Source organism: Leopardus geoffroyi, chromosome C3, assembly GCF_018350155.1.
Source record: "Leopardus geoffroyi isolate Oge1 chromosome C3, O.geoffroyi_Oge1_pat1.0, whole genome shotgun sequence".
NCBI lineage: Eukaryota > Metazoa > Chordata > Mammalia > Carnivora > Felidae > Leopardus > Leopardus geoffroyi.
In genome coordinates, this window is record NC_059338.1 from 32,533,743 (window position 1) to 32,561,607 (window position 27,865).

General features: G+C 38.0%; 1 protein-coding gene across 3 annotated transcripts in view; it reads right to left on the minus strand.

The window, feature by feature from the left end:
* CC3H1orf53 (chromosome C3 C1orf53 homolog) overlaps positions 1 to 27,865 on the minus strand; it is a 105,545-nt gene that overhangs the window by 27,637 nt on the left and 50,043 nt on the right. The gene's annotated exons all lie outside the window — the stretch shown is intronic.

Sequence of the window (27,865 nt, forward strand, 5' to 3'; positions counted from 1 at the left end):
GGGGAATATGTGAAGGATTCAATAAATAGTCCTAGGACATTTAGGTAAGCACGGGATTTCTACCTCACACTATATGCAAAAGTCAATTTCTGATAAATAAAATCCTTCAAAGTAAAAAGCAAAACTTTACAGTTTTCTAAATTTTTAAAATGTTCATTTATTATTTTTTGAGAGACAGAGTGAGAGGGGGAGTGGCAGAGAGAGAGGGGGACACAGAATCTGAAGCAGGCTCTAGGCTCTGAGCTGTCAGCACAAAGCCCGACATGGGGCTCAAACCCACAAACTGGGAGATCATGACGACCTGACACTCAACCAACTGAGCCACCCAGGTGCCCCAAAACTTTACAGTTTTCTAAGGCAATATGAGGGATTACTTGATGAACTTTGAATTAGGATAATTTCTTTTTTCTTTTTTTAAAGCAATCTCTATGGAATTTATCCAAAGGATACAGGAGTGCTGATTCATAGGGGCACATGTACCCCAATATTTATAACAGCACTTTCAACAATAGCCAAATTATGGAAAGAGCCTAAGTGCCCATCAACTGATGAACGGATAAAGAAGATGTGGTTTATATATACAATGGAATACTACTTGGCAATGAGAAAGAATGAAATCCTGCCATTTGCAGCAACGTGGATGGAACTGAAGGGTATTATGCTAAGTGAAACCAGTCAGAGAAAGACAGGTATCATATGTTTTCACTCATATGTGCAACTTGAGAAACTTAACAGAAGACCATGGGGAAAGGGAAAGGGAAAAAATAGTTACAAACAGAGAGGGAGGGAAGCAAACCATAGAAGACTCTTAAATACAGAGAACAATATGAGGGTTGATGGGGGAGGGGTGGAGAAGAGGGGGAAATGGGTCGTGGGCATCGAGGAGAGAGCACTTGTTGGGATGAGCCCTGGGTGTTGTATGTAAGCTCCGAATCCCGGGAATCTACCCCCAGACCAAGACCACACTGTATATATACACTGTATTTTAGCCAACTTAACAATAAATTATATTTGAAAAAAAATAATAAAATCATTGTCCATATGAAAAAGAATAATTAATTAAGCTGTATGCTCAAAATGGAGCTTCAATTCATCACCGTGAGATCAAGAGTCACATGCTCTACAGACCGAGCCTGCCAGGTGTCGTCTAGGAATATTTTCTTAAACAATAATATAAAAAGCACAAAATATAAAGAAATTGATGGATAAATTTGGCTACATTAAAACTAAACCTCTGTCCTTCAAAATCTACTACTGAAAGGAAAAAGACAAGTCAGACACTGGAAGAAAATACCTGTGATATGGACAACTGACGAAAGGTTATTGTTCAGAAAATATAATAAACTTGTACGAATCAATAAAAAACAACAGAAAATAATAAAAATTTCAAAACACATGAATAGTTATTTCAAGAAGAGGAAGCAAATCGCTAAGGGAAAAAAATAAAAGACGTTCAACCTAAATTCCTCAGAAGAATCCAAATTAATACCACAATTTACAATTTGGTACTATTTTATAACGAAACAGATTGTAATAAAAATGTTTAAATATGACAACATGAAGTATGTCTAGGAACTGGAACAAAGGAAATAGTTATATTCTGTGGGTGGGACTGTAAGTTGATACAACTGCTTTCAAAAACAATTTAGCACTCTGATAAACTTGGAGATATGCAGGTCTCACAGCCAATAATTTCACTTTTGGCAGCATATCTGATATGTTTTTCTGTAGCCTTGCAAAAGAATGTTCCTAACGTCAGTTTGCAATAGCAAAAACCTGGAAACTATGCAAATAACTGTTGTCAAGAGAAAAAAAAAATATATCGATATGGTCTAGCAACGGGATACTGCACAGCAGTTAGAACAAATGAACTGCAGCTATACAAAGCAACAGGGAAGGTTCTCACAAATGTAACATTGATGAAAAACAGTTGAATATATAGAGGTAAAGCTACTTTTTTTAATGTTTTATTTATTTTTGAGACAGAGAGAGACAGAGCACAAGGGGGGAGGGGCAGAGAGAGAGCGAGACACAGAATCTGAAGCAGGCTCCAGGCCCTGAGCTCTGCCCCTAGAGGTAAAGCTATTTAAATAAAGTTTAAAAACATGCAACATCAACAATATATTATATGCAAACATCAACAACATATATTTCAAAAACTATAAAGAAAAACATATATTTATGGTATGAGAATGTTCAGCTAAAATTCAGCATACCCTGGGGCACCTGGATGGCTCAGTTGGTTAAGTGGCCGACTTCAGCTCAGGTCATGATCTCATGGTTCGTGAGTTCGAGCCTGGCGTCAGGCTCTGTGCTGACAGCTCAGAGCCTGGAGTCTGCTTCGGATTCTGTGTCTCCCTCTCTCTCTGCCCCTCCCCCACTCGTGCTCTGTGTCTCTTGAAAATAAATAAATGTTTAAAAAAAAAATTCAGTATACCCCATTACTGGTGTTTAAAGAACTGGTAAGATGGGGCCCCTGGGTGGCTCAGTCGGTTATGCGTCTGACTTCGGCTCAGGTCATGATCTCTTGATTTGTGAGGTCGAGCCCCAACTGTGCTGACAGCTCTGAGCCCAGAGCCTGCTTCAGATTCTGTGTCTCCCTCTCTCTGTGCCCCTCTGCTGCTCATGCTCTGTCTCTCTCTATCTCTCAAAAATAAATAAATGTTAAAAAATATTTTTTTGGAGAACTGGTAAGATGCAACACAGAATGATTCTACAACTGTTCTTCATTTAAGCATTTCTAAAGCCAGTGTCTCTAATTTTTAGGGTTTTTATTTTATTTGTTTATTTTTTAAATTTTTTATGTATATTCGTTTTTGAAAGACAGAGACAGAGCACAAGCAGGGGTGGGGCAGAGAGAGAGGGGGACACAGAATCTGAAGCAGGCTCGAGGCTCTGAGCTGTCAGCACAGAGCCTGACGTGAGGCTCGAACTCCTGAACCAAGAGATCATGACCTGAGCTGAAGTCGGTTGCTCAACCGACTGAGCCACCCAAGGTTTTTATATTTTAAAACTTCTCTGGCTTATTTTGACCAATTGTTCCAGTTTGCTGATTCTATTATGAAAATTAGGACAGAACCTAAGTTTATGACAACAGAGAATAAGATGGAATACCCTAACTGTCCAACAATTTCTGGATTACTGACATTTTGGCAGGTTTTAAAATGATATATGTAGTCTGGCCCCATTTTTAAATAAAATAACACACACACATGCGTTTACACAGATGAACATAAATACATAGAAAAAGATCTGAAGGGGTGCTCGGTGGCTCAGTGGGTTAAGCGTCCGACTTCGGCTCAGGTCATGATCCCACGGTCCGTGGGTTCAAGCCCCATGTCGGGCTCTGTGCTGACAGCTTGGAGCCTGGAGCGTGCTTCAGATTCTGTGCCTCCCTCTCTCTCTGCCCCTCCCTTGCTCACGTTCTCTCTCTCTCAAAAAATAAATAAACATTAAAAAAAGAATGAAAAAGATCTGAAGGCATTAAGTTTTTTCAGGGTGGATGGATTATATGAATTCATTATGTTGTTCTTCTGATAAACTTTTCTGATAATGCCTTTGTAATAATAAAAATTGTCAAAGAAATTAGAAGAGAAGATCATTGCTGAGCATTAAGTTGTTCCAGCTAAATAAGTATGCATTGCTAGCCCACAGCATTTAGCCATTATATTCCATTACTTAACTATTGATGAAAGGATTTTTCCAACCAATCCTTCTTTGGATATGTGAATTTATTTTCCTTTTCAGTTACGGATACTTTGGTGGAATAATTTGAAAAGCACTGTCTTCTGATGTGCTTCAGATAGTTACATATTAGTACACATATTGTTAAATCTCATTTCTAGCTATGTTCACCCGCACTTGCATAAGTAAAAGATCGGATCAGTTCACTGTCATTGATTTTTAAATTTTAACAGATGAAAACTCTTTTAAGTAATCTCATTAATTCTAGATTTTTTAAATTTCAAGCCTTCAATAAAATACACTTGACATACATGTCTTCAGAATATTTGGTCAGCAAATACTTAGCTCTCTCACTTAAACTGATGGTTAGAGATATATTCAAGTTCAGTTGCCTCAGATGCTTCGTATCTTCCTATCCAATCTCAATCTTGTTCCCATAAGAAAAAGGGGATAATTAAGAGCAGTTCTTAGTTGGATAGACATTCATTAGTACTGTTTTTTACCTTTAAATTTTTCAAGTGCATCCTTTTTTTTCCCCCAAAATGTTTATTCATTTATTTTGAGAGAGAGAGAGAAAGAGTACATGCACGCACGCAGGGGAAGGGCAGAGAGAGGGGGAGACAGAGAATCCCAAGCAGGCTCCCTGCTGTCAGCACAGAGCCGGATGCGGGGCTTGATCTCACGGTTAATGAGATCATGACCTGATCTGAAATCAAGAGTGGGGTGCTTAACAGACTTAGCCATCCGGGTACCCCTCAAGTGCATCTTTAAGTGAAGTGTTATTTTTGAGTCTCTAAAAACTCTTATGCATTAGATATAATAGATGTTAAATAATTCTCATTTGATAGATCAGAGAACTAAATTATTATAGAGAACCTAAATCAAAGTGGTAATTTTTGTTATCAATATATTCTATTATATTTCTGTATATATCATATAACTCTCCCTGATTAATTAATGTAGGGGCCATAAAAATCTGCTGTTCAAATCTCCAGGGAGCACGAGTGGCTGACAGACAGCTCCTGCCACTGCTCCTTCTTGATCCATATGGAAACCAAGGCAATGATTGAGCACCACAGGAATAGGTCCATTTTGGCAAGATGTAGAACTCTTATTGGTCCTGCCTAAACTCTTCTTAGAACTGCACTGTATGAAATTTTTCCTACCCAATCTTTTCCCCTTTCCTCTCTCCTTCCATAGGTATCAGACCTGCAGTGGTCTTAAAGCTGTCCCTGCTTTCTCCTGCTGTCTCTTCCAATAAATATCTTGCCCATCTAATCCTGTCATGGCATTTACTTCTCAGAAGATCCAAACTAAATAGTGGTACTAACAGTGATCTGATAAAACATATGATAAGGTGGGGATGTGTGACTGACTTGCTCACTCACTACCACAGAGCAAAGAGGTAGGTAGCTGGGTGGTGCACAGGTAGTCCTTGGCACAAGATGGTAGCCTAATTGCTAAATATTTCACCAGTAGTGACCCAGGAAAACATCCTGGTGAAGGAGAATGCCCTTGCAGGTGTAATGATTCAGGTACTTGAAAGATATTGGGGGAAATGCTTACACACAGCAGAATCGGTTGGTTACAACTAAGCTGAATTGGTGCTCTGCAGAGGGAAAATGAGAAACTGAGAGCCATTAATAGTCAGTTAAAGAAGTGCAGACATAGATGAGCAACAGATTGTAGGTCTAATGGGATCCATTTGTATGCTCAGCCTATACAGGTCTGGTATATTAATGTCATTACTCTGGCTGGGAAAATCTGGAACTTTGAAACATGGGGTGGAGATATCTAAATGGGTGCCCCTGGTATTCTCTGCAGAGTGACTTGAAGCCTCAGACTCTCTAGTAAGAGCTGGCAATTCTCTTGTGCTGAAAGATGCCTTAGAAACTTCTCTTCTACAAGGCCTTCCTCACAGCTGCCTGTGCTTCCTTTCTTGGCTGGCAGGTTAATATCTAGAGTTAAATTTTAGCATAACCCAGCTAAGGACAGCCTGATAAGTGAGGAAATAGACTATCCATCAAGGAGGTATAAGAATTGTTAATAATATGTGCCTGGAGGAGACAGTGAGCATCTCTGGGATTGCATTTTCATGGCCAAAAAGTAAGACAAAATAAATAAGAACATTTGACTTGAAGGATCACTCTTGGAACTTAACATCCTCTCAATGATCCGAGGATGTGGCCAATTCATTGCTGGGGTGGTTTTTAGAAGCCTGGAAAAAAAGTTAACAGCAATGAATGAAGTAGAAATGCTCAATATGGCCTAGGAGAAGGAAGAAGGAATAAAAATGCTAAGGGAAGTGAATATGTTGGGAATGGACATATTTTGTGAGAAACTCTACAAGAAGAATATGTTCAATGGGATGACCCAGCAGAGATACTATTCACTGAGCCGACTGAGAATGCACTGGTGAGAGAGTTTACCAAATAATCATTGATGTGTCTCCTCTATAAGCCAGGGAGATGGAAAGAATCATGGTACTGGGTTTGCCGAAACCCATGGACATGATGGAGCTTTGATGTAACAGAGAACAGGTGTGATGATATGTAAGTACCAGAAGCCAGAATTCAGAACTATTATAATGTCTGGCTAGGTTGGAGGAACAGCCAACAGAATCTGAACTGCAGGAAGTTATGGAGATAGCATCCTGAGGAACAGGGAGCCAACAAAACTGCTTCTTAACATGTATAAACAACAAAAAATGGTAACAGTGGAAAACAATGCTCAGGATGGTCACCCCAATAAAATGTCCAATCAATTGCTCAGCTCCTGGATCTGATGTAATTTTTGGATCCAGAACCCATTAATGAAGAGGTTGCCAGGTTCCTAGGAAGAAGAACCACGCAACACCATGACAAGTGCATAGTGTAATAAGTCCCTTGGTTCTTCCCTAATGGGACCATTTCCCTGAGTGAGAGTACACTGGATAGAGGTGAATATTTAGACATTTTGAGGGTCTATTGGATGCAGAGTCTGAGCTGACTTTAAAACTTGAATTGAAGCACTATAGTAGCTGTCACTGGAGAGAATAACTGGCTGATGGACCCAGCTGCTGAGCCCTAAAATCTATCACCATATTTATGCTGAGGCCATGCTTTCCCTGGGTTCTTCCAGCCAATGACTAGGCATGGCAGAAATACTAAGGCAGGACCATCCCTAGGAGATGCAGGACTCCCCTGACAGGCAACTTTTGCATTGAGGATCCCCAGACAGCCTTGTAATCTTTGCTTAGAACTGCAGTGTTGATACTTCACCCAACCTTCCTGCCCTCTCTCCTTCACTTGGGGTCAGAACTACATCCTGATCTGTTGGTTCCTCCAGCCTGTTTTGGCTCCCTTTCCATTTTTTCTCACTAGTTCTCCCCCTAAATACGTTTCTAGCTTACAGTGAGTCTGACCCACTGTGGACACAATGGATCTGTAGATCCATCCAGTAGTCATTTCCCCAAGCCCTGAATGTGTTATCAATACTGATCTACTTGGCAATCGGAGTAACCCCAACATAGAGTCCTAAGCCTATGGGGTAAAAGCTATCATAGTGATGAAGACCAAGTGGAAAACTGTGCAATAACCTCCCACCCACCAAAATAGTTAACCAAAACCATTATTGATCCCAGAGTTCATTGTAGAGGTTAATGCCACCATTAAAGGCCTAACAAATGCAGGGGTGACTTTCCATATCATGTCATGTCATGCCATATCAGCAGTCTGGCTCCTATAGAAATGGAAGAATAACTACAGAATACTGTAAACTTAACAGGCCTCAACTGTGCCGCTACACCAGATGTGGTACCAAGGCTAGAATAGATTAATAAATCACAGGTAAATGATATGTGGCCATTGAAGTAGTGCACACACTCTTTCCTATTCTGATTAGAAAATAGGAGGCTGTGCATCAAATCTGGTCAGCTCTCTGCTTTATAAATAAAGTTTTACTGGAAAACAGTCATGTTTACTCGTTTATCTATTGTTTGACATTGTAACTGCAGAGTTGAGTAGTTATAGCAGAGGCCAAATGGCCTGCAAAGCCTAAAATATTTACCATTTCTCTTTGTAGGAAATTTTGCTGACCCCTGGAAAAGAAGACAAGAATCAATTTAAATTGACATGGGATGAACAATAATTATAATTTGCAGTTTTGCATCAAGGCTATTTAGCCCCTTCACTTCCCATTATAATATACTCCGAAGAGATTTAGACTCCCTGAACATCCTAGATATCATTCTAATCCATTACAGGGATTATTTCATGCTGATTGAACAAAATAAACAGGAGGCCGTTGAGAAATCTGGAGGCCTTGGTAAGACACATATACCCCAAGAAGTGGGACAGAAATCCTATGCAAATTCAGAGACTTGTCACTTCAGTGATGTTGCTAGAAGTCCAGTAATCAGGAAAATGTTGGGATACCCCCTCCGAAATAAATCAAATACAAATTGCCATGTTTTGCATCCCCTACCACAGAGCAGGGAGCACGATAGCTGATAGATCTCTTGGGTTTCTGGAGGCAATATATTCCACATCTAAGGGCAGTTATCCAGGGATATGTTAGGTGACCTGGAAGACTACTTGATTTGAATGGGGCTCAGAGCATGAGTGTTCCATAGCAGATCCAGGCTACAGTGCAAGCAGCAGTTCTACCACTTGGGCCAGCAAAACTTATGGTTTTGCAGGTGTCAGTAGTGGGAAAAAGCCATGTCGTGCTAATGACAAGCCCCGGGGGAGAATCACAACATAGGTATCTGGGATTCTGGAACAAGGCAACATCTGCAGCAGAGCATGATATGCTTTCAAAAAATAGCTTCGTACATATTACTGGACTCTGATAGAGAAGTAATATTTGAACACAGGGCACTAAGTAGACTTGTCTACTAAGTAGACAAAATGATTTACCCAGTTAATGGAGTTGATATGATGGACACATAAATGACATGTTGGCAGAGTCCCTCAGGGAGGCTATATACATAGGCCTAACAGGATAGACTCCTACTTACAAGACTAATCTAGCTATTGCTGCTTCTGAATGTCCATTCAGAAGAGACCAGTATGGAGTTCCTGATGTGGCGCTACACCTCAAAGAGACCAACCAGCCACTTGGTGGCCAGTCAACTGCACTAGGACCTTTCCGTGCTGGAAGGTTCAGTGGTTTATCCTCACAGGGACACACACACACACACACACACACACACACACACACACACACACCTATTCTAGGTAGGAGCTTGCCTTCCTTCCCATACAATATAGCATCCAATCTAGGGATCCACTTCACAGTGAAGGAAGTATGGGAGTAGGACCATGACCAGAAGACCTACTAGAATGCACAGTACAAAGTGAACTGTGGGCCACCAGCTGTGGCCGATAGACCAACCAACTACAACAGTGGCAGGTATAATTTGTCCCCCCACCCTCCCTTAACTGAGTTTGCCCTCAGGAAAAGAAGCCTCCAGAAATGCTAGAATAGCTAGCTGTTTCCTAAACTTGCCTGGAGTGGTAGATGTTTGAAGCACAAAGGTGAATTGTTGCAGTCATGGAAATATGCTCCTGGGATCTCCTGCTACAAGGAGCAAAACTTGACTGATGGCCCAAGTTGATGTTCCACTGGGTCCAACCCTGTGTTTTTGTAGATGCTACATTGTCCCACAAGCGTCTCCTAACCAATGGCTAAGCACAATAAGGATACTAAAGCAGGTCCATTCCAGTGAGATAAGGAGCTCTTCCAACAGGTGACTTCAGGCAAGGACACTGCATCTGTCTGGCTGCACTTTTCCTGGAACTGAGCTGTATGTAGTCTGAGACTCTTCCCACCCATTCCCCCTTCTTTCTCTCTCCTTCCACTCAGGTCAAACCAGCATCTGCCCCTTCCCCCAATAAATCTCTTGCATGTCTAATCCTGTCTTGGCAGCTGCTTCTAGGAGCAACCTGAACTATTATGCTTGCATGCTTACAAAATACCTTAAAGTTTATGTTATCACAATGTAGATGCAGATGAAGACCTGAGTTTTAAACAGATTAGATGACTTGACTTGTATCAGTCAAGCCCCAATGTACCTCGGACCTCTTTCCAACATTCTTAGTTGACATTTAAAAGAGAGGCTGTGTCGTAATATGATGAAAATACTTCTTCCTTGGGTTGTTTCTGAAAAATGGGATTCTTCCACCCCGAATATGTCAGTAATTGGAAGTCTTTTGAAATGAGAACCATGGACTTGTTCCCTTCTGTGTCTTCCAGTTCCAAGAGCTTATGATTTTTCCCTGTAGATGAAGATTATTTATTTATTTATTTATTTATTTATTTATTTATTTATTTAATTTATTTAGCTATTCAGCTATTTGAAGAAATGGGTCTCAGTGCTACAGACTAAAACCCTAGAATGATCCAGAAAAAGGAAGGTTCCATTTGCAATACGTTTACATGATCTGGGGATCTGAAACTTGCCAAGCTTTCCTATCCTTTTTCTTCTTTGCTTCTTTTTGGCTACACAGATTAGTTTTCTTGCTCTTCTGACTCAAGAGGCCCTTATTTTCCAAAGTGGTTATACCAATTTATACTCCCTCTCTCAATTTATTAGAGTACAAGGGGGAAAATAACTCATGAAAATGTCTAAGGCAAATATGAACTTTGTGTGTGTGGGGGGGGGGGGTGTGAGGAAGACAAGAGAAGAGGGGCGAGTGAAGGAGACAGTGGTAGTAATAGTGATAAGAGAGCCAGGCAGGCAGGATGGAGATCCTGAAGGGCTTTGTAGATCTGGGTAAGAGGATTGGGGTTCAATACTGAGATGGGAAGGCATTAAGGGGTTTTATATAAGAACATAATCTTCTTCACATTTTAAAATGAATGGAAAGTAGAAACAATCCAATTCAAAAATGGGTATAAGAGGATGATTCTGGGAAGATGGTGGAGTAGGGAACACCAGAAATCTCTTCCCTACACAGACAAGAATTTGCATTGGCAGAATCTGTCTGATAGAACTATTTTGGAACTCCAGAGTCTACTGAAGCTTGAAACTTCCAGAGGGGAGTCTTGAAGACTAAACTGCAGTTAATTTTGCTCCATTTCAGATCTTAGCACAGTAGCAGCTACCCATCTCCAGCTACCCATCTCCCACTCCTCAGCACTGTGGCAGGCAGCTGTGCATGTGTTTTGGGTGTTGATTGCAGGAGCCAGGGTGGGTGAAAGAACCTTGTCTTCCAAATACTGGGGATCTGTGCTCTGATTTCTGATGGCTGCTTCTGATCACAGAAAGGCAGGCAAAGAAGCAATGGTCATTGTTGCACCTTCCCCACTTGCTGTGAGCCCCTCCCACTTTGGCTGAAGTGGTTTCCAGGGCATTTAAAGGGCTGATGTCCTTCTCCCTTACCTCTTTGATTTTCATTTTTCTCCTTTTGGGAGCTAGACGTTGAAGACTATATTATTCAAAAGCAACTGTGTACATAGGGGAATTTAGAAAGTAACCATGCATGCCCAGGGGAAGGTGTAGTCTCACATACATCCTTGGCACGATAAAACCAAAACCAAAAATGAAAACAAAACCCAGTAAACACTGGGGAAGGAAGAGAATCTAATATCTAGTTACCATATTATGAGATTCAAATGTCCAGTTTCCAACAACAACAACAAAATCACAAGAGATACAAAAGAAATAAGAAAGCATGCCTCATTCAAGGAAAAACAAAATAAGCCAACAGAAGTTGTCCTTGAAAGACTTGATGGTAGATGTACTAGATGATGACTTTAAAATAACTTCCTTAAAGATGCTCAAAGAACTAAAGGAAAACATAGAGGAAGTTAAGACAAAGATGTATGAACAAACTAGAAATAGCAATAAAGACATAGAAAACCTACCAGGAAACAAAAAAGAAATTTTGGAGCTGAAAAGTTCAATAATTGAAATGAAAACGTCACTAGAGGGATTCAAAGATTTGAACAGACAGAAAAAAAGAATTCTCAAACTTAAAGATAGGACAATGGAAATTATTGAATACGAAGAACAGAAAGAAAACAAGATTGAAGAAAAATATCTTAGGGATATATGTGGGATACCATCAAACAGAACAACATCTGCATTGTGGGAGTCTCAGATGGAGACAAAAGAATATTTAAAGAAATAATGGCGGAAAACTTTCCAGATGTGAAAAAAGACAGGACTATAAATGTCTGAGAAACTCAGTGAAATCCTAGTAGGATGAATTCAAAGACACCCATACTAAGACACATTATAATCAAACATCAAAAGGGAAAGACAAAGAATTTTGAAAGCTGCAAGAGAGAAACAATTTATCACATACAAGGGGTTCTCGATAATTGCAGAAGATTTGTCATCAGAAATTTTAGAGATCAGAAGGCCAATATACTCAAAGTGCTAAAAGAACAAAATGTCAACCCCAAATCCTGTATCTGTAAAAACTATCCCTCAGAAGTGAGGGAGAAATTAAGACATTCCCAGATAAACCAAAGCTGAGGGTTGGCATTACCACTTGACTTGCCCTGCAAGATAGCAACTCGAAGCTATATGAAGAAATAAAGATTTCACGGAAGGTAAATACATGAGTAATTATAAAGTTAATATTATTGTAACAATGGTGTTTATCTCCACTTTTTGTTTACTACATGATTTAAGAGACTAATACACTTTTTAATAAAAAAATTTTTTTTAAGTTTATTTATTTATTTTGAGAGAGAGAGACACAGAGAAAACGAGACGGGGAAGGGCAGAGAGGGAAGAAGAGAGAGAATCCCAAGCAGGGGCTTGAACCCATGGACTGTGTATTCATGATTTGAGTTGAAACCAAGAGCCAGATGCTGAACCGACTGAGCCACTCAGGCGCCCCCAAGACTAATACATTTAAAAAAAACTATTGGCCTAAAAGCTAATATTACTGTAACTTTGGTTTATAACTGCCGTTTTGTTGCTTGTTTGTTCTTACATAATTTAAGAGACTTATGCATTATAAATTATTAGTTTATGTTTTGGGACACACAGTGTATGAAGATGTCATTTGTGACATCAAAAACTGAAAGAGGTGAGGACAGAAGTGTTCAAGGAGCATAGTTTTTGTACATTATTGAAGTTGAGCTAATATAAATTCAAAGTGCTACAATTTTAAGATGTTAAATTTTGTCCTCAGGTAACCACAAAAAAATAGCTAAAGAATACACACAAAAGAAAACGATAAAGGAATTCAAACAGTTCACTATGATGAATTTTTTTTTATTTTTTATTATTTATTTATTTTTATTTTTTTATTTTTATTTAAAAAAATTTTTTTTCAACGTTTATTTTTGGGACAGAGAGAGACAGAGCATGAACGGGGGAGGGGTAGAGAGAGAGGGAGACACAGAATCGGAAACAGGCTCCAGGCTCTGAGCCATCAGCCCAGAGCCTGACGCGGGGCTCGAACTCACGGACCGCGAGATCGTGACCTGGCTGAAGTCGGACGCTTAACCGACTGCGCCACCCAGGCGCCCCTCACTATGATGAATTTAAATACAAAAGAAGAAAGGAAATGAGGGACAAAAAAGCTATAAGACATATGAAAACTAAGTAGGAAAATTACAGACGTCTCTTCTTACCAGTAATTACTTTAAATGCAAATGAATTAATCTCCAATCAAAATACAGGATGGCAGGATGGATAAAAAAATGATCCAACTGTATATTGTCTATAAGAGACTCATTTTATTTTTTTAATATTTATTTATTTATTTTGAGAGAGAGAGAGAGAGTGCACATGCACATGCGAGCAGGGGAGGGGCACAGAAGGAGGAAGAGAGAGAATCCTAGGCAGGTTCCACACTGTCAATGCAGAGCCCGACACAGGGCTTGAACCCATGAACCATGAGATCATTACCCTAGCCAAAATCAACAGTTGGATGCTTAACTGACTGAGCCACCCTAGCACCCCAAGAGACTCATTTTAGATCCAAAGATACAAACATGTTGAAAGTTAAAGTGTGGAAAAGGATATATTATGAAAATAGTAACCAAAGGAGAACAAGGATGGCTGTAGTAATATCAGACAAAACAGATTTTAATTCAAAAAAGCTTATAAGGGACAAAGAAGGACATTATCCGTTAATGATATATTAAGTATATAACAATAAAGTTTCAATACAGCAATAAGATATGGCAGTTATAAATATTTATGCACCTAATAACATTATAAAATATATGAAACCAAAATTGACAGAATTAAAGGAAGCAATAGAACTAATAATAGTTGGAGACCTAGTACTTCACGCTCAATAATGGGTAGAACAACTAGATGAAAGATAAGTCAGGAAATCGAGGACTTAACACCATAAACCACTAGATGTAACATGTACAAAACACTCTACACTCAACAATAATAGAATATACATTTTCTTATGTGTATATGGGGAATTTTCCAAGACTAGACTAAATATGTTAGGCCACAAATTAAGTTTCACAACATATTAAAAGACAGATACCACATAAAGTCTCTTCTCTGGCCACAACGGGATGAAGTTTGAAATCAATACAGAGAGAAAACTGGAGAATTCACAAATTTGTGAAAAATTACCAACATAGGGCAAAATATGATCCCATAATTCCACTTCTGGGTATTTATTTGAAGGAAATGAAATCACTGTCTTGAAAAGATACCTGCATCCACATGTTCATTGCAACGCTATTTACAATAGTCAAGACATAAAAACAAACTTCAGTGTCCAGTGACGGATGAATGAATAAAAAAAATGTGTTGTGCATGTAGTATACATTTGTGTGTGTGTATATATATATATATATACAATATATATATACGTATATACATATATATATATAACAGAATATCATTATAAAAATGAAGGAAATCCTGCCATTTGTGACAACATGGGAGGACCTTGAGGGCACTATGCTAGAGGAATATGTCAGGCAGAGAAAGACAAATACTATATGACTTTACTCAAATGTGGAATCTAAAACAAACAGGCAAACACCAAATTCATAGCAACAGAAAATAGATTGATGGTTGCCTCAGGTGGGGGTTGGGGGATTGGTAAAATGGGTGAAGGTAGTCAAAAGGTACAAACTTACAGTCATAAGATAAATACGTGCTGGAATGTAGTACACAGCATGGTGTAATTAGTAACACTGTATTGTATATTTTAAAAAAAGTTTTTTTTAAGTTTATTTATTTACTTTGAAAGAGAGTGTGTGCATGTGTGTGTGTGTATGAAATGAGCGGGAGAGGGACAGAGAGAGAGAGAGAGAGAGAGAGAGAGAGAGAGAGAATCACAAGTAGGCTCTGCCCTGTCAGCGTAGAGCCTGAGGTGGGCTTGATCTCACAAACCATGAGCTCATGACCTGAGCTGAAATCAAGAGGCGGATACTCAACCAACTGAGCCACTCAGGCACCCCTCCTGTATTATATATTTGAAAGTAGCTAAGACAGTTGATCTTAAAAGTTCTCATCACAAGAAACAATTTGTACCGATATCTGGTGATGGATGTTAACTAAACTTATTGTGGTAATCATTTTGCAAAAATACATATATCAAATCATTATGTTGTACACATAGAACTAATACAATGTTAGATGTCAATTATATATCAATTAAAGAAATGTCCAAAGCTAGCCAATCCCCTGTATATATTCTAGAGGAATATTTGATAGAAAAAATCAAATAACTAGGTGCCCTAAGGATTATATATTTATCTATAGCACGGTGGTTCAAAAGTTTAAAATATGTTAACTAATTTTCATTAAAGTAAAATCCACATTTTATTTATTATTATTATTATTTTAATTCCAGTATAGTCACCATACAATGTTATGTTAGTTTCAGGTGTATGACGTAGTGGTTCAACAATTCTATACATTATTCAGTGCTTGTCAAGATAAGTGTATTCTCAATCTCCTTCACCTATTTCATCCATCCCCCACTCCCCTCCCCTCTGGTAACCATCAGTTTGTTCTTAAAGTCCACAATTTTATTTTTTTATTTTTTTAAATATTTTTTTAAAGTCCACAATTTTAAAAAGCCCATCCTCCTCACTTAAATTTCGAAAACTGAATATTAAGTCTCCAAAGTATTAATAACTGGGGGAATTATCTTCAATCATTCAATTAATAATTAATGATCTAGTTCAAAGCTAACCAACAACAGGGATATTCAGATTGATTTAATAATAATCTTAACAGTTCATTACTTTATAAAATGTAGAAAATACTTACATAAGATTCCTTACAATTTGCAAATAAGAAATGGAATAAGCAAAAACCCCATAATCACCCAATGAAGCTACATTTTCTTTATTAAGTTTTATTTTTACTGTTTGGGTGGAGTGTTTAGTGTTGGGTTCTCCATTATTTCAATGCAAGATGACACTACAGAGGTTGGTATCTTGAGTTTAAAGAAGTGGTGATGAATGCAGTGGGAAATAATCAGGGAGACAATGTGGGGAGTCATCAGCAATAAAGGTCCATGAGCTCTTGGCCTCACGTGTGTGTGAATGACTTAGCAAAACAGAAGAGCTATAATGCTAATATGGCCTGGATTTCAAGAAAACAACTAATTCTATTGCCCTTTTGAAAGTGCAAAGGATAGAGAAAAAATGAGAAAAGATAATATTCTGATACAAGAGATTATAAATGGAAATTACAAAGTAATTTACAAAGAATCACAGGTTTTCTAATCAATAAAAGGAATATAATTGAAGACGTTACATTAATACAGCCTTGTTTAACCTTTGATTGACATACCAGATACTCATCATGGGCATATTTTACTTTTATGGTACCATCTGATTTTGTTTTCCATTTGAATTTTCTTAGTTTTTAGTTAACATATTTTAAACTATTTCCCAGAAAGAATTACAGTTGGCTTGATGTGAGGTCAGTCAAATGCCATGGACACACCATTTTCTCACTGCTGCCACTGGGTAAGTGCTGTGAGCTGATCTTAAGCTTCCATTAAATACACTCTGGTTTCTAGAACTAAAGATGAATAGAAAAAAGGACCTCATGGCTACTTTCAGTTATCTGTAGTATTTTCATATGCAAAAGATTTTAGGAGGATTCAAGGAAATAAGAGGAGTAGAAGTAGGAGCTGTGAAACAAAAGTGCAAGAAGAAATCTTTAGGTCTGTAAAGGAAAAGGGTTGGCATTCACAGTTTTACAAGCCTGCCTCTGGGAGGCAGTAGGGTGCAGAGGTTGACTTCAAATCAACTACAATCGTTTCCTAGCTGTGTGATCTGTGCCTCGGTTTAGTCTGTGAAATAGGTGTAATAGTAACGCCTCCCCATAGGGTTTTTGTAAGAATTAAATGAGATGCTTCCCGCCAGGCACTTTCAATTGTGTCCAGTACAGAGTAAGCGTTCAGTAAAAGTTAGCTTTCTTATTATGGAATAGGCTGTCTGCTTTTGTAGATTCCCTATCAGAGGAATTTAAGCGGAGATGGAATAATAAATTGGTAGGGGTCTTATAGATTAAGATTTAAGCATTGGGTAGCCCCTTCAACCCCTGAGATTTTCTGTTTCTATCATTTTGTTTCCAGTGAATACCAAGGTATCTTTCATATATGACAAAGGTAGGATTAACCTGTATGTCATGCTTTTTTCCTGGTAGTACAATTTGAATCGTACAATCTCCTGTAGGTAATCTATGACCACAGAGGAGGGCAAAGAACGTCATCACTTCAGTCTGGCCTACATGCTGACTTCATGGAGCAAACCAACTATAGATGCCAGAAACCTAAGCAAATCTACTGAATTCAATTCGGGGAAAACACTAAGAAATCGCTCTTTGGATAATTTAGAATCTTGCTTATTTGATGGGAAAATTAAAAAGGGTCATGACATTTGTTGTTGATAAGACATAAATGGGAAAATGGACACTAATATATTGTTAGTTGCCACTAATAGAAACATAATCATCATTTTTCAAGGTCACATCAAACATTGTAGCATTGGTTGTGATGCCAAAAAAAATGAATACATTCTTATTGTCTATCGACAGGGCAATAACTAAATATAGTACATTTTTACTATGGAATATTATAGAATTATTTCTGTATCTATTGACTTGAGATGTCCATGATATATTGTTAAGTGAGTAAAGTGAGTTCCAGCATAGTATGTACAGCATTATCTAATATTTGGAACAGCAAACAAACAAGTAAAAAACTTCCAAATGCCTTTTGAATGTTTTTGTATATAAGGGGAGAGGTAAGGATGGTCACATGCCAGACAGATGACATTGGTTACCTTGGGACTAGGGCTAGGGGGAATCAGATGTTTTCTATATATGTTAATGCATTGTTACATAATACATATTGTTTTGGAATAAAAAAAACTTTTTAAAAAGTGTTTTTTTTTTTTTTTTAAATTTTTTTTTTTTTTCAACGTTTATTCATTTTTGGAACAGAGAGAGACAGAGCATGAATGGGGGAGGGGCAGAGAGAGAGGGAGACACAGAATCGGAAACAGGCTCCAGGCTCTGAGCCATCAGCCCAGAGCCCGACGCGGGGCTCGAACTCACGGATGGTGAGATCGTGACCTGGCTGAAGTCGGACGCTTAACCGACTGAGCCACCCAGGCGCCCCTAAAAAGTGTTTTAATTAAAGAAGAACTTCAGGGCGCCTGGGTGGCTCAGTTGGTTAAGCATCCAACTCTTGATTTTGGCTCAGGTCATGATTTCACAGTTTCGTGAGTTCAAGCCCCACATCAGGGTCTGTGCTGACAGCGTGGAGCCTACTTGAGATTCTCCCTCTCTCTCTCTGACCCTTCCCTGCTCACAATCTTTCTGTCTTCCTCAAAAATAAATAATAAACAAAAAACTTAAAAAAATAAAAATAATTAAAAAAGAACTTAATAATTACAAAAATGTACCTACAATGCAAATTTCTGAGGAAAAATACTCCTACTCTCCCTTCCTATCCTTATTTTTTGTTCATTTTTTTTCTTCTTTCCCCTGACCCCCCAACTTTCTTTCTCATCCCTTTTCATCCTCCACTTCCGCTCAAAAAACAAAGATATTTTTGTGGAAATGGAAATATATTATAAGTCAAGTGTTTTACCAGACTGGAAGCATATATAAAGAGGCAGTTCATTTTTCGCCCTTTTCCTCTCAAGCACAAAGTATATATCACAAAACTTTTTAAGCAGAATAGAATCTCCCTTGCCCCCTTCCCCTTATAAGTGGAGTTCTGCCATCTACAGTGAAATGGAATTTCCTGAGATTATGCTGTGCAGAGAGAACACAAAAACAACATGCCTAAAAATATACATATTTCAAAAATATATAAAAAGATGTATATCATAAACATATAATATATACAATGTGTAATATATATATGAAGTGAAGCTTGCAGCATTTCCTCTTACGGTAAGAAATAGTGGCCAGTGCTCTAAAAGAAAAGTCAAATCTTTTGACCCTGACTTTATGCGAACAAGGGCAAAAAAGAATAAAATACATGAATTAGTCAAAATAAAGGGACAAATAAAGCTAAGATTTCAAGGTCTTTCAAGGTCTACAATGTCTGGACCCATATATTTTATGCCCACCTGAATAATAGGATGTCACTGGGTACGCCTAACACTGTGACCAGGAAGTCGAGTAACTCTCAGTTTATAACAATAATGGCAACATATCACCGGATGTTCCAAAGCCGGACTTCCATTCTCCGTCAGGGATAGATCAAATCAAGAGCAATTCCTCAAAGAAGATTGTTATTGCTAAAAATATGTGGTTTGCTCCAAGATCTTAGAAGCCAACCTTTGAATTTTTTCCCCTGTGTTTGACAAAAGTATCATAACTGATCATAGGCTCTGGAGTACAATAAAAGCTTCTAAATAGTAAAGACCTTGCATTACATTTTTGTTAAGTTTTCATTTGCTCTGTGACCTATTAAAAGTATTAAGTCTTTTGGTAAATCTGCTAAATGGATGGGAACAGTATACTTAAATGTGATATATGATCCTTCCAAAATCAAAAGATGTTTATTTAGTACTGTGTCTCCTTCTTTATGGTAGACAGTGAAAAAGTATAGGAACTTCCTTTTCCCTTTGGAGAGGGTATATAGACGTGCTCAGTTTCACTGGCTCCCCAGAAATTTTACAGAAGCAGCAAATCTCTGCATTTTACTGGAACTAATATCCTATCCCTTGGCATGCATATATTTTATCAGGACATCTTGCACAACAGCCACTATATGCTCTCTAGACCCTATCAGCATGTTGTCATCAATGGAGGGGACCGTATGAACTCCTGTGGGATGATGAGACAATAAATATCTCTGTGGACTCAATGGTGGCCCAGAACGAGTAAGTTGTCACCACTGTGGAGGAAGACAGTAAGGTGTCCTGCTGTCCTGCGAGGTAAATGTAAACTACTTCTATGCTTTCCGATTGTCAGCACAGAGCAAAAATATTTACCAGCTCAATAGCTTTGGCGTACCATGTGTCGGTGTTATCAATTTGTTCCAGGAAAAAGACATATCCCTAGCGGCTGCTATAATTGAAGGCACAAATGAATGAAAACAATGCTTTGTGTATTATATAAAACATTTCCATGTGATAGGAATTTTAGACAATTGGATACTTACATTTTTATTTCTTGACTAGTTTTTTTTTCTCTGATGCATGTGTTAATTAATTGGAAAGTTTTAAGAGTAAATCACATTTGATACAAATTAATAGCAATGGACTTTAACATACAGAAGATAAATACAATCTAGGGCACTTTTATGTCCTCTGGTTAATATTCCTGTGTGACCCAAAAGGCCATTATGAATGCCTTTTTTCGATACCCATTTTGATATGATAACTTAATGTGTGTAAAGAAATGGGACAGCATATAAATTAAATGGTCGTTTTTTGCTTTTAGTTATTTTCTGATTTATTTTTTAAACATGAAATTCTAAACATGAAATTAAAATGTTTTAGTTATATCAAGGAGATAACGAACTTTATCAATTTTAAGAAATTAGGATAGGGCGCCTGGGTGGCTCAGTCGGTTGAGCGTCCGACTTCGGCTCAGGTCATGATCTCACGGTCCATGAGTTCGAGCCCCGCGTTGGGCTCTGTGCTGACAGCTCAGAGCCTGGAGCCTGTTTCAGATTCTGTGTTTCCCTCTCTCTCTGACCCTTCCTGTTCATGCTCTGTCTCTCTCTGTCTCAAAAATGAATAAAAGGTTAAAAAAATAAAAAAAAAAGAAATTAGGATAGAGGTCATTTGATTGTGTTGAATGATAAAAAAATCTGGTTGTTCTTTCTCTAGACATTTAACATAAAGCAATTCCATACAGATTTCTCCCCATGAAAGGTGAATGCAGTCATTTACTTGTGCAGTTTTTTTATGAAAATATACTTTAATCTGGTAACATTTTGTTATCTGATGTTATGAATGCTTCTAGTTTATTAAGAGGGCTTCTAACTGGACACAGTTGGATTACTAAATAATAATAATCATCTCACATTTTCTCTGTTTCCAGTTCCCTTGTTTTCAATTACAACCTCAGGTCATAAAAATGCAAATTTAATATACAAATTATATTCACTTAAAAATATATTCACAGCAGCTTTAGGTGAAAACACAACTGCCTTTCACATAATTCAAAAATGAAAATCATGACATTTTCCTAAAACGAATATCTATAATGTTTTTTTAGAAGAAGTATATATTCACAAATGAGTAACTCTTTGCCTGGAAATTCTGATATCTGTGAACAAAAAGGGTTCTGGGTTGAAAATTTAGATGAATCACACTATAAAACTCGTGGCTTCAGTGCATCTTTGTACAGAAATGGTATTGAGCTATGCAAGGATTAAGCAATGGCTGAACAACATTATAAAATACCTAGAACACAAAACTGTTACAAAAATGCCAAATATGTAGGCTCTGAAGCATGTCAAAAATGTCAATCATGGCTATACTAATTTTTTTTATGGCTATACTAATTTAACAAATATTTGTTGAATGCCTACTAGGTGCTGAACTATGTTAGATGCTGGGGATTCAAGGATGAAAAAGTCAAAGCATATAACAAACAGTTTGATTCCAACATGTGGCAATAGAGTGTTTAAATATTTATGGCCTTTAGAAAAGAGATAGACAGATTTGCATGAAGAAGTTGGAAATGCTCCATAGAGGATGTGGATTTTGAGCATTAAGAGATATAAAAATGTAGTAAATATACCACATGTTAGTATTCAGAAAGTTGTTTATTCAAGGTATTCGAGATGTACACATGAAGTGTATGCATTACCTACTGCTCTGTAACAAATTACCTAAAAGTCAGTGGCTTAAAACAAAAGTCATTTGTTATTATAGCTAATGTATCCATAAAGACTGGCTGAATTTCCACAGAAAGGCAATTACTTTATTTTCTATTCCATGTGAAAGCCTTACACCAGGGGCGCCTGGGTGGCTCAGTCGGCTGCGTGTCCGACTTCGGCTCAGGTCATGATCTCACGGTCTGTGAGTTCGAGCCCCACATTGGGCTCTGTGCTGACAGCTCAGAGCCTGGAGCCTGCTTCGGATTCTGTGTCTCCCTCTCTCGCTGCCCCTTCCCCGCTTATGCTCTATCTCTCTCTCTCTGTCAAAAATAAATCAACATTAAAAAAATTTTTTTAAAAGAAAGCCTTACACCAGAGTTAGTTGTTTTTGTTTCTTTAGACAAGAGCTCAGCAAACTGGTCCACAGGACAAATTTGATCAGCTGCCTGTTTTTGTAAATAAAGGTTTATTAGAACACTATCATGTCCATTTGGTTACTCATTGTCTACGGCTGCTTTTACATGACAAGAGCAGAGACTATGATACAAAGCTGAAAACCCCTACTGGAGACTAGGTGATGGGAATGTGGCTATAGTGCACTTGAAATGTAGTGCTGTTACTGAGTAACTGCATTTTAAATTTTCTTTGATTTTAATTAATTTAAATTTAAGTAGCTACATGTACCTAGTGGCTACAATTGGGACACCCCATTTTAAGTTAAGTTCCCTGAGGCCAGTGACAATTTTTGATTACCTTTTTTACCCCAATATGTCCTATCATTCTTAGAATACTGCTCTATACTTAGCAGACTCAATAAATGTCTCAACAAATATTTATTGAAGTAAATATGTCATGGCTGTTTTCCCTTATTTTAGGCAAACTTTAAGCAAGACAAAAGGCTCAAATATTTTTCCCAGGATAATTATTGTTGAGCTCCCCTCAAATGCACAAAAGCTTCTCTAAAAATCTCCAAATGTTCTAGTCTACTGGAATTTTTCTTTTTGAAAGAGCAGCTATTTTTGAGGGTCTAGTCCTCAGCATGAAGAATCCAACCAAAACTCTGGCCACTATCTTAGATGCTGGGGCAAGGCCCTTTGTCTCCAGGTCATTCCTTCTTGGAGGTGTTGGATGCAAATTGTTCTTTTTTTTTAATATATCGAAGGGAAGGACAGCTTTACCAAACCAAACAAAGATTCTGTTATACTTTCCTCAAGGCAGGGGCCTTTTTACAGTACATTTGCATAACTAAATCACTCAAAGGACATAAGGGTAAAGTTAGTTCAAGGCAACTTTTTTTTTTTTTGGCCTATATTATAGATGCTTTAAGGAGTGAAACTTAACTGCTTTTTATACTCAAGAAAAGGGATAGACTGATAGAAAGGAGTAAAAAAAGAAGGAAAGAAAGAAGAAAGGAAAGGAAAAAAGAAAAAATTACAAATGCTTTGCTAGGCATGTTTATATATTTTTCCCACTTTGTGGATGTACTCAATTGGTTTACTCAATTCTTAATTGATGGCCCTTTACTTCTAGCCCCAAACCCCATTTTCACGACTACAAATAACTACAATTCTACATATATCTTTGTGTACTTGACAGGGTTTTACTGTAGGATACTGTTGAAAAGAAAATCACAGGTCCAAAATGGCATTACTTGGGCCAGTCCAAGTTACCAAACCAGGGCTTAATACCTAACCTAACTGCAGTTTCAACCTCCTCCAGAAATATCTCAACCTGTCAATCAGGAATTTTTCGATAAGCACCACTGAAGTAATCTGTTGTATGGGCCCTCTCCAACCTCCAAGGGAAGGTGAGGTAATCTGCCCAATAAGACTCCCCACCTCCTGTCCTTCCCCTTAACATACGTGAGGTGATCCTGCTTGCAACAATCCTTTCTTTTCTTCTGTTTACAACTTTCTTGCCCCACCCTCCTATAAAAAACCTACCATTTTGTACAACATCTCAGAGCACCCATCTACTTGTTAGATGGGATGCTGCCTGATTTTGTGAATCATTTAATAAAGCCAATCAGACTTCAAATTTACTTGGTTGAAATTTTTTGGTTTTTGTTTTGTTTTGTTTTGTTTTGAGAGAGAGAGAGAAAGAGAGAGTCCCAAGCAGGCTCCATGATGTCAGTGCAGAGCCCAACACATGGCTCTATCTCATGGTTTGTGAGATCATGGCCTGAGCTGAAATCAAGAGTTGGATGCTTAACCAAGTGAGCCACTCAGATGTCCCTGAATTTTGTTTTTTAACAATACATTAAGAGTATAAATATTTTACAATGTGATAGAGTGCCAAATTGCCTTCCTATTGCCACATGAAAAAAAATCTATATTTTGGTTTTCTCCTGGAAAATTGGAAGTCTGGCCATTCTGGACCTATGTTCTGACCACAGTTCAATGAACTGCAATTGGACAAAAGCTTCAGGCTTTAGACTGGAGTCTCTGTGGTCCAGTTCATCACGGTCCCCATGTCCCCACTGCCTGTTTCTTTAATTTGAGATACCAACACAGCTTTTGAGACTGTGTTGAGATACCAACACAGCAGTTTGAGACTGCTGCCTTAGCACATAGGTAGGAAGTAAAGAGTTTAAAATAAATAACTATATTCAGAATAAATAGAGAAAAAAAAGGGGGGGGGATATTCTACTCCTTTCCTGCCTATACTGTAGTTTTAGAAGCTTGGAGAAATGTATAGAAGATTTTAAAAATACATCTTGATTTTTATTTTTTTTTATGTTTATTTATTTTTGAGAGAGAGACAGAGCATGAGCAGGGGAGGGGCAGAAAGAGAGGGAGACACAGAATCCAAAGCAGGCTCTAGGCTCTGAGCTGTCAGCACAGAGCCTGATGCAGGGCTTAAGTCCATGAACTGCGAGATCATGACCCGAGCCAAAGTCAGACGCTTAACCGAGTTACCCAGAACCCTGAAAAATACATGTTGATTTTGAAAGCCAGACTATTAATCTGTAGTAGGTTACGGGGACTCTGATTTGGGCATTTTGAGATGATCTACTCTGCCACCAATTTACCACTGTGTAAATAGTGAAGTGAGGATCTCTTCTCTGATATGGTCTGAGGAATGGAGGGAGCAGAGTAGGACTGACTCGTTTGCCTTATGAAGTAAAACACTTTAGTAGTTCAAAGTTAGAGCTCTCCTTTTGTAAAAAAAATTTTTTTGAGTACAGTTGACACACAGTGTTATTAGTTTCAGGTGCACAACATGGTGACTCAACATCTCTATACGTTACGCGACGCTCACCGTGAGTATAGCTGCTGTCACCGTAAACACTATTGCAATACCGCTAACTATATTCCTGATGCTGTACCTTTTATCCCCTTGACTTATTCTTTCTCTAACTGGTCAGCTGGATCTCCCACCCATCTTCACCCATTCTGCCCATTTCCCACCTCCCTCCCCTCTGGCAACCTTCAGTTTGTTCTCTGTATTTACAGGTCTGATGCTGCTTTCTGTTCGTTTATTCATTTGCTTTGTTTTTTAGATTCCACATATGAGAGAAATACATGGTATTTGTCCTTCTCAGCCTATTAGTTCAAAGTTGGAGCTCTTCTTTAAAAACTGGAAAGCTAATTCAATTTATGTGGAAATATAATTATTTTGGCGATGATGCCAACAAATACATGTGAAAAAAAAATGAGATAGTGTGGGAAATAGGAAGTATTTTTCCTCCCTACTTTGCCAGCATGCTGGTATAAAATTGTCACATGTTAGTAGCTTGGACTACATCTTTACCAAAAGAACAATGTTAGACCATCTAGCAAAATACTTTTAACCCCTAAGTAGTTCATTGTGGTACTGCTTCTGATTCTTAAGAGCCTATCTGGCTTCAATTCTTCTCAACATGTTTAGGACTGAGAGAGCATGGGAATGGGAGGGGCTGGGAGAGTCCCATCGTGGGATCTCTCTAGCAGACAGATGGCAATATTTGCAGAAGGCTGAGAGGAGTGAAAACATTGAGGTGGGTCTGGAAAGGGGATGCAAGAAAGGGAGAGGTGTGGGATCAACACTGCAGTAGTGTGGGTAGGAGAGCTGTAAGTTTTTTGTATGAGCAGTGGTCATGCTCTGCTCATATCTGTCTTTGAGAAAACAGGCAATTCAGATAAAGGGAGTGCTGTTAACTGTCAGCCTCCAGTTATGGAGTCTTCAGGATATACCACAGTGGTTGGGTTGGGGCCATGCTCTTCCTGGGGACCATCTAGTTAGTAGCTGAGCACTAAGTGGGTATAAGGCGTTCCCATGTCTACCCAACATGGGGCTCCTCTAACAAGCAAATATTTCCTCCAAGCCCCCCATTGGGCTGGCCAAGACTTTGTCACATCTGCCTGCTGTTTTGAGGTTCTCCTTGCCAAATTTTCATTCCTTTCTCCCCAAACCATTCACAGGTATCAGAGCAGCATCATATTCTGAAAGCTGTCCTTGCTCAATTCTGTGTCCTTCTCCTTTATTTTTCACTGGTATTATTCCCCAGTAAACTCCTTGCTCTCTTATCTCCATATCAGCATCTGCTTCCCGGAGGACCCAAGAGACATAGTAATTATCAGTTGTTTGTAAAATCAGTATTGTTAATAAAATCAGTATTGTTAAGATATATATATATATCTTAGCATTCACTAAGCATTCTTTACTTAGCATTCACTAAGTAAATCTGATGCAAATGCTATGAGGTGTAAGAGAGTAAATTAACTGTATGCAAATGCTATGAGAATTTCTTTCAGAATTAATCATATACTTCTAATCTACATAACATGGCTTTATTTCTTTTAGTGGAAGAAAAAATAAGTATGCATTTTCCAGCCTTTTTATTGTCATTTCAGAATAACCATTTACATAATGTTTTCTTCATATTATTTCTTAACAGAATACTCTTTATATGTTGATGATGATCTTAAATTGTGCAGGACATTTACATGCACCTGATCTTGCTTGAGATTGTAATATTTACTAAGATGAAGGTTGTATAGATTTTAGATTCACATTCTGCTATCCTTTAACATTCATAAACCCAACATCTCCATCCTTATCATTGGATTTGAATTCTTAGGGCACTTGTTTAAAATTTTTTCCCTCTTGTTATTATGAATTTTCTAGTTATTATTGAAAATCTTAGACATAGTCTATCACTGGCTCATTGATACACACGCACCTAAATAATTGATTTGATGAAACCACAATAAGATATCACCTCACATCTGTTAAAATGGCTTTAATCGAAAAGGTAACAAATATTGGTGAGGAGGTGGAGTAAAAGGAACTCTTGTTCACTGCTGGTGGGAATGTAAATTGGTGCAGTCACTATGAAAAACAGTATGAAAATTCCTCAAAAAAATTAAAAACAGAACTACCATATGATCTAGCAATTCTACTTCTGGATATTTATCTGAAGAAAATGAAATCACTGTTTCAAAAAGATATCTGTACCCCCATATTCATTGCAGCATTGTTTACAATAGCCAAGGCATGGAAACAACCTAACAACCTAAATGACATTGACTGATGGATAAGGAAAATGTATACACGAAATGGTGTATGGTATATCATGGAATATTGGGAATACATGGAATGGTATAATGGTATATAAGGGAATATTATTCAGACATAGACAGACCTTGAGGCATTATACTAAATGTCAGACAAATACAAATACTGCACGATCTCACTTACATGTGGAGTCTAAAAACAAAACAAAACAAAAAACTTATATAGACAACAGATTGGTGTTTGCCAGAGGTAGGGGTTGAGGGCAGGTGGGTAAAATGGATGAAGGTAGTCAAAAGGTACAAATTCCCAGTTATAAGATAATGTATGTAATATATACATTACATGGGGAGGTATAATGTACAGCATGGTGATTATAGTTAAAATAGTGTATTATATATTTGAAAGTTGCTAAGAGAGTAGATCTCAGAAGTGTTCAT